The sequence below is a fragment of the Ochlerotatus camptorhynchus genome, unplaced genomic scaffold, assembly GCF_037179485.1.
Source record: "Ochlerotatus camptorhynchus isolate MF236.1 unplaced genomic scaffold, CSIRO-AGI_Acam_v1.1 ptg000416l, whole genome shotgun sequence".
NCBI lineage: Eukaryota > Metazoa > Arthropoda > Insecta > Diptera > Culicidae > Ochlerotatus > Ochlerotatus camptorhynchus.
This window is the reverse complement of record NW_027040902.1, coordinates 1,998,814-2,013,254: the sequence shown is the minus strand read 5'-3', so window position 1 is coordinate 2,013,254 and position 14,441 is coordinate 1,998,814. Positions and strand designations below refer to the sequence as shown.

The 14,441-nt window shown below is 39.5% G+C and overlaps 2 protein-coding genes and 1 pseudogene across 3 annotated transcripts in view; all 3 read right to left on the bottom strand.

Moving 5' to 3' along the window:
• The window catches only part of LOC135711029 (uncharacterized), a 405,472-nt gene that overhangs the window by 10,034 nt on the left and 380,997 nt on the right, over positions 1-14,441 (bottom strand). The window lies entirely within an intron of this gene.
• The window catches only part of LOC135711019 (leucine-rich repeat neuronal protein 2-like), a 451,318-nt gene that overhangs the window by 186,835 nt on the left and 250,042 nt on the right, over positions 1-14,441 (bottom strand). The gene's annotated exons all lie outside the window — the stretch shown is intronic.
• On the bottom strand, positions 4,880-6,052 carry LOC135711039 (luciferin 4-monooxygenase-like; annotated as a pseudogene).

Sequence of the window (14,441 nt, the reverse complement as noted above, 5' to 3'; positions counted from 1 at the left end):
AAAAAAATAGACAATTTTTTTTTAAATGTATAGACAAACAACAAATAACTAAAAGCTTCGAGCTCATGGACCAGCGTTTAATCTTTTAGACTTCAAAATAAAATCATGAAAAATCAGGTTATAACTTAATTTCCATTAGACTTTTAAGATACCTGCTATTTTTCGAAAGTCAGGTTTCTTATGTTTGAAGAAAAAGAAAATTATAAAGCATTTATCCAGAGTTGAACTTTCCTGATCACGGAGTCAGAATAAAAAAACAAGATTAAAGTCCCAAATCTAACTTTAATTCTAATCTAATCGAAAGGATTGAACTCTAATATCGTATGATTGTGCCCTGGTTGGTAGCTAGATACTTTTTAAATCCATTCTACCAAATTTTATTTGAAATGGAGTTAGTTTTGGTTGAACCCATTCGGTACCAAGGGTCTTACCTATAGAAAATATACAAACATCTCCATAAAATCTAAATTCATCATTCAAGATTCCATCAGATTCGATTGGCCGGAGTACTTTCTAACACATTCTGATCAACCTGCAGTCTTGGAAGAATATATGAGAGACGTCATTTGTACTTTCTAACAGTTGAAGATTTTCCGAACTTGATCAACCTGATATCCCCAAATATTCAAAGAACTTCACTAATCTATTTGTCTTTCTGGAGATGTTTTGATATTTCCTGTTGTCTAGGAAAAATGTCTGAAAGAACGAAACGTCCTTATGTTGTTAAACATTTCTTCAACTTCTGCGAAGTTCTCTGAATTTATTCCAAATTCCATTTTTTTTCTTTTACTATCTTTATGCAATTTTCACACTGCCTTACTCTAACGAAACTTTCAACTCTATGCTTTCATCTACTCCATCTATCGTATAAAAATTACCACTATAGCCTGTTATTTGAAATTAGCATCTTCAACTATCCATATTTTTATTCTTCGAAGATATCAGAACAAATTCTGAAAAGACCCCATCATCTACAATTATTCATGAACAACTGGAAAGTGCCTTGAAATTTTACGAAGTTCCCAAGACTTCCAAGAAGTTCATTAAGCTTTTTTTAAGTAAGATCTCTGATAAACTGCAACAAAGCTCTCTACTTCTCCTGAAGTAAGAATCCCTGAAGATCTTAGAAGATTGCTGAACTATTTTTGGATCTGCACTTCTAAAAACGTTTCTCTTTGATTTTCCTAGAAGTTCCACGTATGGAATGTCTCGAACTTGTACGTAATTCCCTGAACTATTCCAAGCTCATGACGCACAGTGGTCTAGAGTCATTATCTCATGAATCTTGCATTTTAGACTAGTGGTGTCTTCAGGAAAGTTTCTGGATATAGAAAGGCCCTTCGCTTATTTCAACTTCTATTCAATGTTCATTCTGCCGTACTCTAACGGGACTATCTACCTACCCTCTTCCAAGACCATTCTCTAGCTAATAAATTATCACACTAAATCTTCATGTAAGATAGCATTTTCAACCAACCCTGGTTCATCATACCCCAGCCTGGCTTTCGTGTGACTTTTTGTCACTGCCGCACAGTGGTCTAGAACTGTGAAAAAAACGGTCAAAAGTTATTATCTCATGTAGCTTGCATTTTAGACTAGTGGTGTCTTCAGGAAACTTTCTGCATATAAAAAGGCCCTTCTTTTGACATTGACAAATCAATGATTAATCCTCTTAGAAGTGAGATTCAAAATTTATTTTTCCATAAAATCCATATTCAGGTTCGGTGTCTTCGGCAAACTGATGTTTTGATCAATTTGATCAACACTACTTTGAAGCAGTAGAGCTTCAAAGAATGTTTTATCTAGGAAAAAATCACTTTTAAGGGGTTTTTCATAAAAAAAATATCCCACATCATGCAGTTTTTCACATATAATTCATGTTTCTGCAAGAAATTTTTAATGTTTTGAAAAAACACACCTAAATACTTCTATTCCTTTTGGTTTGGTCGTGGGATGTGGTGAGAAATGGTAGTAAATCATAATTATGTGCCTAAAAATTATATTTTTTGAGGAAAACCAGTAATAACTTACCTATTTAGCGATCTAGTGTGCTATGATATTCATCAAACTTATGTGTTTTAATGTTTTGAACAATTTTGTAGAACATTTCAAACCAGTAGAAGTTTAAACAAATAAATTATTAAGTATTAATTTTTTTAGGAGGCTTTCCTCCAAAAACGTTCCATATTTCAATGAGATGAAGAAATAGCCACCTTGTGTCTTGGGCAAACTTTGTTGTTTTGATATTTTCTAAAACTTTGTCAAAGACACCGAACCTGAATATGGATTTTTTGGAAACATACATTTTTAATCTCACTTCTATGAGGATTAATCATTGATTTGTCAATGTCAAAAGAAAGGCCTTTTTATATCCAGAAACTTTCCTCAAGACACCTTTAGTCTAAATGCAAGCATCATGAGATAATGACTTTTGACCGTTTTTTCACAGTTCTAGACCACTGTGCAGCAGGGACAAAAAGTCACACGAAGGCCAGGCTGGGGTATGATGAACCAGGGTTGGTTGGAAATGCTATCTTACATGAAGATTTAGTGTGATAATTTATTAGATAGAGAATGGTCTTGGAAGAGGGTAGGTAGATAGTCCCGTTAGAGTACGGTAGTATGAACATTGAATAGAAGTTGAAAATAAGCGAAGGGCCATTAATGTGTCAGTGCAAGTCAAACGCACACTCTTTGCCTAACCCGCACGATGTACGCGAAGATTTTAAGTATGTCTTCAAATCTTCAAGCAAAAAGTGTGCGCTTGACTTTGCTCAAATACTGTCTACGGCTGTGAAATAGTTCTAGCGACGTTTCATCACTACCTAAAGCTGCCGAAAGCATTTCCAGTCGATGGTGTTTTATAATGCAATTCTTCTTTACCCAACTATTGGCCCTTCGCTCATTTTCAACTTCTATTCAATTTTCATACTGCCATACTCTAACGGAACTATCGCCCTACCCTCTTCTAAGACCATTCTCTAGCGAACAAATTATCACACTTAATCTTCATGTTAGATAGCATTTCCAACCAACTCTGGAAATCGCAAACTTTGCGTATGAAGTAACATAAAAACACTTTGAAGGTATGATGAAGCTGATTTTGAAGGCTTCCGGGAATCTTACAATTCCAACCCAACCCAAACCAACCCAACAGACTCCCAACCCAGAGAACATCTTGGACTTCACAAAGGTTATATTCGACGTAGCTACAATTTCACCAAGAGCGCAGTCAAAGCCCGTCGCAAAGCCCTTGGCAAGCTGTGACGAACTCTCAAGGACGATTCAGGTAGGGAAGAAGCCCTCATTCGTTACCGGGCGCTACACAACACGCTTCTTGGAAAGCATTAAAATATCGCAATCCTCAGCTGATCTCTGGAACAGATTCGACGCGCTTAGCGGAAAGCGACTCTCAACACCACTCCACATCCATATGCATGGAATCACCATATCCGAACCGACAGACGTCGCCAACGAATTAGGCCCATATTTCGCCGAGTTCTTGCGTTTAACCAAACCATCTGTCATAAATCGCCAGCGTAAATATTCCGCCCGATACGGATAGCCTTAGAATCAACGACTTGTTCTCCTGGGACGAACTACAACATTCTTTGAGCAGGAGCAGCGGCAAATCGGTAGGTCCAGATGAAATTGGTTATCCTCTTCTCAAAAACCTGCCACCAGAAGGTAAGCAAGGTTGGCCTTTTTAACCAACACTGGGTCACAGACAAATACCAACGCTGTGGGAGGAAAACCTGGTGGTTCCTATCCCAAATACCAACACAACGGGCAAAGACGTGATCAAATTCCGGCACATAGCACTTACCGAACTAACGAATGATCAACCGCAGATCAGTTTTTTGCGATCACCCTATTCCTGATTTCGATGAACGGTGTCTTCAACCGCTTACCCGGCAATATACGCATCTTCGTTTATGCCGACGATGAACTGATAGTAGCTACGGGACCAACCGTAGTTCGAACCAAGCTTCGGGCACAAACAGCGACATCCTCTGTCGTCAAATGGGCCAACTCGGTTGGTTTCTGGCTATCAGCTAGAAAATCCGTCAGATGCCACGTCTGTTGGTCTCTCCACTGGGTCAGCGATACTCCGATCACGGTTCACGGTCAGACAGTAACGACCAAGAAAACCGTCCGTGTGTTGGGAGTGACGATAGATCGCACGCTATCCTTTGTGCCACACATTCAGCAACTAAAGAAAGAATGTCGCAACAGAGGTAACCTCATCAGTACCATCTCTCTCGTCCTTAACACTCGAACACTCGCGATATCCGCGTTAAGGTTCTAGCCCCGGTCTTTAACACTGATCCTGCGTGTGTGGAGGCTGGAGATCTTCCTGTCCGACATCGTCTTAACGCAGCCATTGTCACTAAAGCCGTTGCCTTCTCTGCCAAAACATCCGGCAACGTAAGGATCTCTCTTCTCGACAAGGGGAAGAGAGTCAACTCAGAGACAACTCAACAGGGGGAGGGGGGAGGTTCTAGAATTTGTGACAGAAAGTGTAATAAGAATGGGAAAAGGCTTGACACAGGAAGAGGAGAGGGGAGGGGTCTAGTCTAAAGACTAGTGGATGTCATATTTGCGTCGCCCCTTAAGCTGATTGCGGTAGTAGTAGAAAGTAAGGCATTTAACAACAAATTTAATTTAATTATTGACGAATGAATTTATCTTCAAGTCCATGTATTATTCAAATATTGAATACAGTTCCACATTCTAACTGTTTAATCTAAAACCATCCCAACAAACATTGAAAGTTGAAAAGAGCTCATTCAGGCAAAAATTTGCTTCTTCAGCAAGAAATGGCTTATCCAGCTTTTAATCAGTTCAAATTGTTTGTTGGGTTTATAATCCTAACGAATCAAATCTTCACAGCCTCCATTTCCAAAATGCGTTCCTACACCTTATCTAGCAGAACTTTTCCAGTACTGCCGAGGGGTAGATGGTCGCGAAAAATCACTCCACCTCTCTAATGTTTATAATCTGGAACCTGTCCGTTGACAACAGCCAAAATCTCATCCTCCGTCAGTTTACAATCCTTTTCTTTCACGACCACCGCCGTCAATAGGTCCGACGCTTCCCATCCGTCCTCTGGAAATCCAACGACGCAGGCGTGCTTCACTCCTGCAATTCTCTCGATTACCCTCTCCAAAGAAGACGGAATCACTAGATCGTTCGGGTAGCTCAGTAGATCCTTAATCCGTTCACTCATGTAGAAATAATGCTTCTCATCAAAGTAGCCACAGTTTTTCGTTCGCAACCAACCATCCTCAGTGATCAAAATACTCAAAGTAACCAAGGAAAGGATCCATTTTATTTAACTGTAACTCACCAAATTGCCCGACGCCTACTGTTGGACCAGCTGCATTGATGATCCTCGCCTGAATCTGCGGAGCCAATTGTCCACTCGCTCTAGGCTTACATCCCATTGGATCGTGTACAATCAGGCCACATTCTGATAAATCGTAGTCATTTATCGTTCTACCGTTCGGCAGTAGAGCCTCGATCTTGTCCCTGAGCAAATCTGATGCCAAACTTCCGAAGACTACCCACGATCCAATCCAGAAAAATCTACCTCCGTACAACGTGGATGACAGACAACCGATTTACTGTAGCTTGGTTGCAGGTAAACCGTTTCCGAGGGATATTTTTCGAGCATCTCAAAGAACTTGTCTTCACTGAACTCATACGCGTGTACAGCCGTGGAGTGCTGGTAGCGATGGACTGAAAAATTCTAAAGAATCTCGATCCATATGATAATGGGGAAAAGTTGAAAGTGATACCCCGGATGATCTGAAAATATGAGCAACTCCAATTGATGACCTGAGCATGTGAAAGGTGCACTCCTTTCGGCTTGTTAGTTGTATCGGATGAGCTCAAAATAACCGCAACCGTTGACCTGGCATCACCTAGATACGACGCTTAGAATCCTCTGGTCTCCGGAACCAGCTGACCGATGCTAAAGATATTCAGTTACGAATAATATGACCCCAGTACCTTTCATGTGGCACTTGTTGCTTCCAATTTGGTGCATTGGTTACCGAAAAACCAGTCATAGTCCATCTTACCCCATAGATGGTCCTTCTTACCCTGGTCTTTTTCAATCGTTCCGAAAATTGGTGAAAAAACAAAAAAAAAGTAAATCAAACAATTTTATAATTTTTGTTCATAGGTAAATCAGCGGTTATTCATATGTAGCAAAGAACAATGTGAAATTTCGTACTCATTTTGAGTCACTAAAATTATTGCTTAGGGTCGCAGTCTTACCCCGTCTTTTCCTACTGGTGTTAACGGATTCGTATAGCGTAGTTCAGGCCCTCACATCCAAATACTGGTGCACCCTTGGATTCAGGCTACGATAAAACAAGCCCAACAACAAGCACGGTGTACACCTGGATTCCTGAAGATTGCGGTGTACCAGCAAACGAAGCCGCTGATCACCTGGCTGGATCCAGACCATTAAAGCCCAAGTTCGCAAAACAAGTACCACTACAAAACGTCCAGCGCTGGATCAAGCAGACCATCCAAGTGACATGGGAGGCCTAGTGGTTCTGCAACAGAACGCTGTTCATAAATCGACCTCAGGAACTTGCGAGAGCAGCGAGTTTTATTAAGACTCCGGACCGGGTATTCAAAAATTTATTACATTTTTGAAAGGGCTCTCTGCCTGCGTATTATGCGACTACCAGCAACAGTGAAACACATTCTGTGCAGTTGCCCGGAGTTCCAGAACCTAAGGAACTCCTACGGCCACATCGACACCACATGACATCGAACATCCGGGATCTGCTCGGGGACCAAACTTCAGCATCTGCAGTTCTATTAGATTTTTTAAAGGAGGTCAACTTGTTCTTCCATATTTAATTTTTTGTATCGTAGTTTTTTTTCTTTAGTAGAGGAAATGGATGTAATGTCGGCCTAAATTCAATAGCGAAAAAAGAGCCATTTCCCTCATTTTTATCAGTGCGTCTTAGTTTTTAAAAAGTGTTCATATTGAATGGCTGCACTAAGAAGAGCCAGGTTTCTAAATAACATGCTTTGAATTTGGGGGTCCTCCTTCTGGGGCCTCCTTTTTTATTTGGAGATGAACTAACTATTGGCTAAAAATCTCCTCAAGGATGTCATTCACACCCCTGACGATAATAGGTAGCGAAGTGTCAAAGTCATCTTTCCCATACATACAAACGTTATAAATTTTATTAAGCATTTCTACGTTCATTTATCCAATTTAAATCATTGGAGAAACATCGGTCAGTTTTCCTTCACCGAGTCGCAATCGATCCCTTTATATCAGTATCAATTTGTAAACACTTTTTTATGTGCCACACCAGTATCAACTTGTAACACTCTGTATGGTTTCACGGTTTCGAATCGCCGCCTGATTCCGTGATTAATTGCACCAACCAAGAAAAAAAAATCACTTAATTGCAGTCGTTTTTTTTTTTTTTTTTCTTTACTCAGCGATTCCCTTTTAATAGCGTACCTTTTTTCTCCCTTAATATTATATCCTTTCAATCACGACTACGATTTGCGACAACATACACACGCCTTACCAGTAGCGCTACTGGTAATACAGCACCAAGGAGTCCGGGCCCCGTTCCGGACAAGGTGAATTCATTAGTGCCAACCTCATCGCAGCCCAGGCAACAGCTCACGGTTGGTATTAAAACTATAGCAAAGAAGTTAAGATTGATTACCTTGTAGATAGCCACCAGCCGCGTTGCTTCAAAGGTCGGAAAAAGGTGGCGACGACCGGTGGCCGGCGGACAGAAAATGAAATAAAATTAGATCGTTTCAGCTATGACCATGACTGGCTGGAAAAAAAAAACGAGGGATGAAGATTTTTTTTCTCTCGCCCAGCTTGAATACTGCAAAAAAATCATTCCACTGCTAGTAGTTGGCGTTGGTGCCCCATTTTTAATTTATTCAAATTATCCATCACGAAAAATGTGCATTAACACATAATTACTTAATTAGAGTGTACTAGACGAACGAAAGGGGTGCAGAAATGGTTTGATTTAGCCCGTTTGAAACGCAGATGGAAAAACTTTGAATTCGGGCGTCTCTTTTTTCTCTATGTTGTGCCACCAAGCTGGAGTTCAGTTGTACCAACAAGTGAAACGAGGGGGTGGAAGAATTAAGTAATCCAATTCAGGATTCTCGCTAAGTCCTCTGTAAACTGCTGCTTTGGCGTTGCTACAGCTGCAAGAAAACTTTGTTCAAACAAAGGATGAAATTAATTTCTGTATTGTAGAATTTCACCACGTTTGCAGAAATGAAGAAAGTTCTTAGGAGAGCAGAATAAACCCTTGGCAAGCAAGGAGGTTTTTTCTTCTTACGTTTCAACTTCTTTTTTCTCGCCGCATTCGTGAAAAATAGCAAGATAGGAAAAGTCCGACTAATTTATATTAAATTTTTTGTGATCGTAGTAGATTGCTGTGAACACGATGTTCTTGCAGGGATTTATTTTTGCTCTATCAGTGCCACTAGGCGAGATGACCATGCTCCTTATTTCTTTCCATATGATAAGGCGGAATGGTTCCAATTTGGACTCATCCTACAATTATTTGATATAATTGATACAAAAATTACGTGCCAAGTAAAACAAAATTTTTGATAGAACAACTATGAAGCTTTTTGGTAGTATGGTGTGGTGAGAAACAAGAAGGATATGTTCAAACATTTAAGGTTTCTTATAATGGTTTGTACAAACTCAGTTTTCAAACAAATCAATTTGAGTTCAATTTGAAACCGTTTATAATGTTCACTCGGCTGTAGACAGAAGCAGGCCACTCTCGATGTGTGTCACGCGATCGTCTGCTTACTCGGCAGCAACCATTATTGTGTGGTCCTCCTCAAGATGGGAATATGTATAGGTGGTCATGAACTCACGGACCGCTAGTGTTTGTGAGTTATTTGTCGTTAATGTTAATGAAAAGTTCACTATTTTGCCATAAAGGTTTCCATAACAAAAAAGTTGACGGGTGGATTTGGACATGTGGATGTTAAAAGTACTTGATTCTTTCATCAAAATTGTTAACTATGTCAAATCTGGAGCTCTAAGCACTCGTTTATTCAAAGAACTCTACAAGCAAATTAATTCAGATCACGTGGTTCTTCTTTTCTACACTGTTGTGTGCTGGTTGTCCAAAGGTAATGTTTTCAACCAGGCTTTTGAATAGAAGAACGAAATCAAAATGTTCTTGGAAGTTCAAGAGAAAAATGATTTCATTGTTAATTTTAGTGTGGAAGGTTGGCATAAAGGGTGATACGGTCAACATTTGGTCAATATCAACTTGACGTATTTCTTTCAATTTTGCATTTAAAAAACCTGAACACCCCTCATTTTGAAGGTGTGTGTGTGTAGAATGTTGCTCCTATTTTGAATTTGGAATTCACTCTTCAGTTGTCAAAATGCCGTCCAAGCAAGAAGAGCAGCGTATCAAAATTTTGCTCGCGCATCGCGAAAATCCGAGCTACTCGCACGCAAAGTTGGCAAAATCGCTAAAAGTTGCCAAATCAACCGTTACAAATGTAATTAAAGTGTTTGGGGAACGTTTGTCGACAGCCAGGAAGTCTGGATCGGGGAGAAATCGAAAACCGGAAGCCGCTGAGACGACAAAGAGAGTTGCCGGTAGTTTCAAGCGAAACCCTAACCTCTCTCTCTGAGATGCCGCAAATAAGCTGGGTGTATCGTCTACAACCGTGCATCGAGCCAAAAAACGAGCCGGACTATCGACTTACAAGAAGGTAGTGACTCCAAATCGCGATGATAAACAAAATACGACGGCCAAAGCGCGATCCCGGAGGCTGTACACGACGATGCTGACGAAGTTTGACTGCGTGGTAATGGACGACGAAACCTACGTCAAAGCCGACTACAAGCAGCTTCCGGGACAGGAGTTTTATACGGCAAAAGGAAGGGGAAAGGTAGCAGATGTTTTCAAGCACATGAAACTGTCAAATTTCGCAAAAAAATATCTGGTTTTGCAAGCCATCTGTACCTGTGGCTTGAAAAGCAGCATTTTCATAGCTTCCGGGACTGTCAACCAATAAATTTACGTGAAAGAGTGTTTGAATAAACGTCTGCTGCCTTTCCTGAAGAAACACGGTTGTTCCGTACTGTTTTGGCCGGATTTGGCATCTTGCCATTACGGTAAAAAGGCCATGGAGTGGTACGCCGCCAACAACGTGCAGGTGGTTCCCAAGAACAAGAACCCTCCCAACACGCCAGAGCTCCGCCCAATTGAGAAATACTGGGCTATTGTCAAGCGGAACCTAAAGAAGACCAAAAAAACTGTTAAGGGCGAGCAGCAGTTCAAGGCAAACTGGCTTTCTGCGGCGAAGAAGATGGACAAAGTGGCTGTACAAAATCTGATGGCAGGGGTCAAGCGTAAGGCCCGGCAATTCGGATTTGGAAAAGCGGAAGCCTAACTGAATATTTTTCCTGAATTTTATACCAATTGAACTTGAAAAAGAAATTTAATTTGATTTTTTAAATAAACGATTTCACCGATTTACACGCGTTTTCCCTTGACCAAATTTTGACCGTATCACCCTTTAAGCGTCTGGCTTGTTCAATAAATTTTTGTGCATCAAAATTCGTTGGTATTTTGAAATAAAACGAATAACTAACAGATCAAAGGAATGGGTTTTATTCATCTCAGCGTAATTTATACAAGGTAATTTCCAGGGGCCACGAAACACCCAATTGTTCACAAAGGGGGTCGCGGAGCTAAAAAGGTTGGGAGTCACTGCACTAGAAGGTATATACTGGTCACAAATGCCGTGCCAAACTGATTTCCTACGCAATTAATCAACCTTTGATGTGAATGTCGCTAATAAACACGAGGAGCATTTCTTATAGCAAAACTTGCCATAACAAAATGGGCATAGTTCATTTTAGTAAACAAACTAACACTTCTTCCTTGTGTGTCATCTTTGTATTTTCCACCTAGACCTAGGGTCTTCCTCATTGTTCTTCATCATCAGTTCTTTCGGGCGATTCGTCGTCGACTTTGGAAAGCAACCGTTTCGTGATGAGTGATGACCACGTTTTGTGTCCGTTACTGCAATGCACTATCAGATATCAGGCGGTCAAAAATCAAAAAATCGACTTTCACTTATCCTTATTTCGTTATTTTTGGTCGATAGTAAACATTTCAACTAAGAGAATCTGAAAGTTTCAAGCTTATAGCACTGCGCCTAATGTATCCTCATTTTCACGAAATACAGTTAATGCATGGCTCCTCTCATCACTAGTGTTCGTAATATCGTTCCTGTAAGCTCTTATGCAATAATTATATGCAGGGGGATGGTTGGGAATATAGGTAGTGGTGAACTTTTTCACTGTGCTATTAGTCAAGTGTTGTAAATTCTCAAAATCATTTGAACATTTTTGATGAAAATGAGAAAAGTAGCTATTCGCTATCAAAGGGGACCTCCTCCGAATGGGTGATATCAGTTGCTTAGTCATTTGCATGGATCATTCTCATTTGAGAAACGCTATATATCATTCGATTGAGTGTAACCTACACACAAACGGAGCTCTGGTCGACATTCCGGCGAAAAAGCTAAGCCAACCCGACACCAACCTGACTTCTATCAAACCCCAACCCGATGTTGACCCGACATTGACCCGACATAAACCCAAAATTGACCCGACATTAACACGACATTGGGTCGACATCGACCTTAAATTAGCCTTACATTGATCCGACATCGGGTCAACTTGTCTGTTCGGGACCATTTTCCTGGATTTCTTCCATACTCCACTGTCGTATATCAAATGATACTGAGTGACTCAATTGACAGTGACAATGAGCTTCGAATGAGAAAGGGGCTCTTCAAATTATGGTCATGTGAGAATTCGTTTACACATAATTGATTGAATGGTTGTAGTGGTTCATCTTCAATCGAATGATATGAAAATTTACAGCACTGTAATAGCAGTTTTAGTTTCTGAGATATCGGATGTCGAAGTCAAAAAAGAGTAAGAAAAGTACAAATTTTGCCGCAAAAATACACTACCACTCAAATAAAATTTCATCCACTATTTATCATATAACTACCACATCATTATACATCGTTGGAAATGTAATTTCATAAGCTTTCCGAAAATGAAATCTATTTAGAAATTTAATGGAGACAAAAAAAAAAATAAAAATAAAAATTGAAAAAAAAATAATTGAAATTAATGCAAATTTAACTTTATTGATCACAAACTTTCGAGTCTCGCACATTCCCAGGCTAATTCTCAGCTCTGGATGAAGTTTTGAGTGTACTCAAACAGGTACTGAAGAGTTTGCCTGCCCCAACCTGCCTCATTGGAAATATAGGCGATTTGAAAATTTTCGGTTATTATGGGAGATTTGAAATTGTACAAGAGCCGGCTTGGAAACAAACTTTTTCAATTATTATTTTGCAACTTTTGGAGTTATATTCTGTTGGTATAGTCGAAATATATTGTTAAAGAACATTTTCTAATATTTCATGACCATCTTTTAAAAAGGACTTAAGCTTTTGTACAAAAAGAAGTCATCATTATCACAAAGTTCACTGTTGGATGAACGTAAAACTACATTCGTTTATGCTTTAATCTAAAGTAAGTACCTGGGTTATGACGATTATAGAAGCATATGCGTAAGTATGTACCTATGCATATGCGCGGATGAGTTTAATTTATACCTAAGTCTGTACTTAACCTACTGTAGTGTCAATTTGAAGCCATAGTGTATTTTGTGTAGCTTTTATTTAAACTACTACAGTGTAATTCAAATTTACGGTTGAGACCAAGTGTGAGCATGGATAATAGAACCATTATTAATCTATTAGACGCAAAATTAAGCCATAGTGACAATGTTCACAGAGCCATTGAATTCATTTGTGAAAATTATATCATCGCGGTGGAAAAACGTAAACGTCTCGATAAAAAGATCCATAAAATCGTTACTAAATACATCAACAAATGGCATGAAGCTAATCGAACGAAAGAGCGATTTGAGTCGTATTTTCGGAATTGGCTTGATGGAGAATTTGACATCGAGGAATTCATCGAACAAGAGCAATGTGTTGCCTCAACCTCGGCCTTGGGAAAAAAACGTTGACGACCTTCAAAACCTTTCTTGGATTTGAGTGAAAGAGGAAAACGTCGCGTCATCGATAAAGAAGCAGTTGATCCAAAATTCGATACCATCGAGAAAGCTTTGTTATTTGCAAGACGGACCGCTTATAATCGAAAGGATTTTAATTTAGTTAAAGTTATTGGGCACATTTTAAAAAACCAAAAAAGCTCTAAAACCATGCTGGCTCAACTAACTGATCAACGAGGAATGATGTCACCAGAAGAGGCTTTTAGTGTACTTATCGAGGCTGGATTGAGTAGATTTCAATACGAAGTAATACATAGTGAATCACCTTCAAGATTTCCACCTTACTATGTGATCAGAGCAGTGAAAAAAATATGCGCCCCTCCTAGTGAATTCATCGAAGAAAGTGCATTGAAAATAAGAGTGGAACTCCAGGCGCTGATGGAAAATACAGTGAAACGAATCGTCCAAATAATTGATGCAGAGCTCAACGAGTATATGGATAGCAACGATCTAGTTTCTACGGAACTGGTTCTTCTATGTAGCTGGGGTATGGACGGATCAACTGGATATTCGCAATATCATCAAGTGCTACCAGAAGGATGTCAGGGCGATTCAGATGTATTTTCGTCCACTTTAACACCAATTCAGTTGTTCATGTACAATGATCGAAAGGAAATTATGTGGTTTAATCCTATGCCTCAAAGTATTCGATTTTGTAGGCCATTCATCCTTGAATTCATTAAAGAGAGTAAAGAAGTTATTCTGGCTACAAAACAGGATGTAGAAAAAGAAATGAGTGAACTAACGCCAGTGAAAATTGAACTCTCTAACGACAAGTTTATACTTGTTGATTTTGATTTTGTCCTCAGTATGATAGACGAAAAAGTCTTAACTTATATCACTGGAAATTCGTCGATGCAGAATTGTCCAATATGTGGGGCAACACCAAATGTAATGAATTATGCAGAGAAATTCGAGGAAGGATTTATATCAAACGAAGAAGCCTTGCATTACGGCATATCTCCACTTCATGCTTTGATAAGATTTTTCGAATGCCTTTTGCATATTGCATACAGAATGGATATCAAAAAATGGAAGGTAACGAAACCGTTCAAAGAACTATATGAACAAAGAAACAAACATTATTATTATTTAGCTTTATTAAGGAGGCTTTCAGCCTTGGGTTGGTTCGCCTCCAATAAACAAACATGTGACGACACAGCTTTACGAAAAATTTGGAGTAAAAGTAGATCAACCACGATCGGGTGAAGGCAGGTACCAGTACTACAGGAAACGCTCCATGCTGAACATTGATGAAGAGTTAATTTTCAG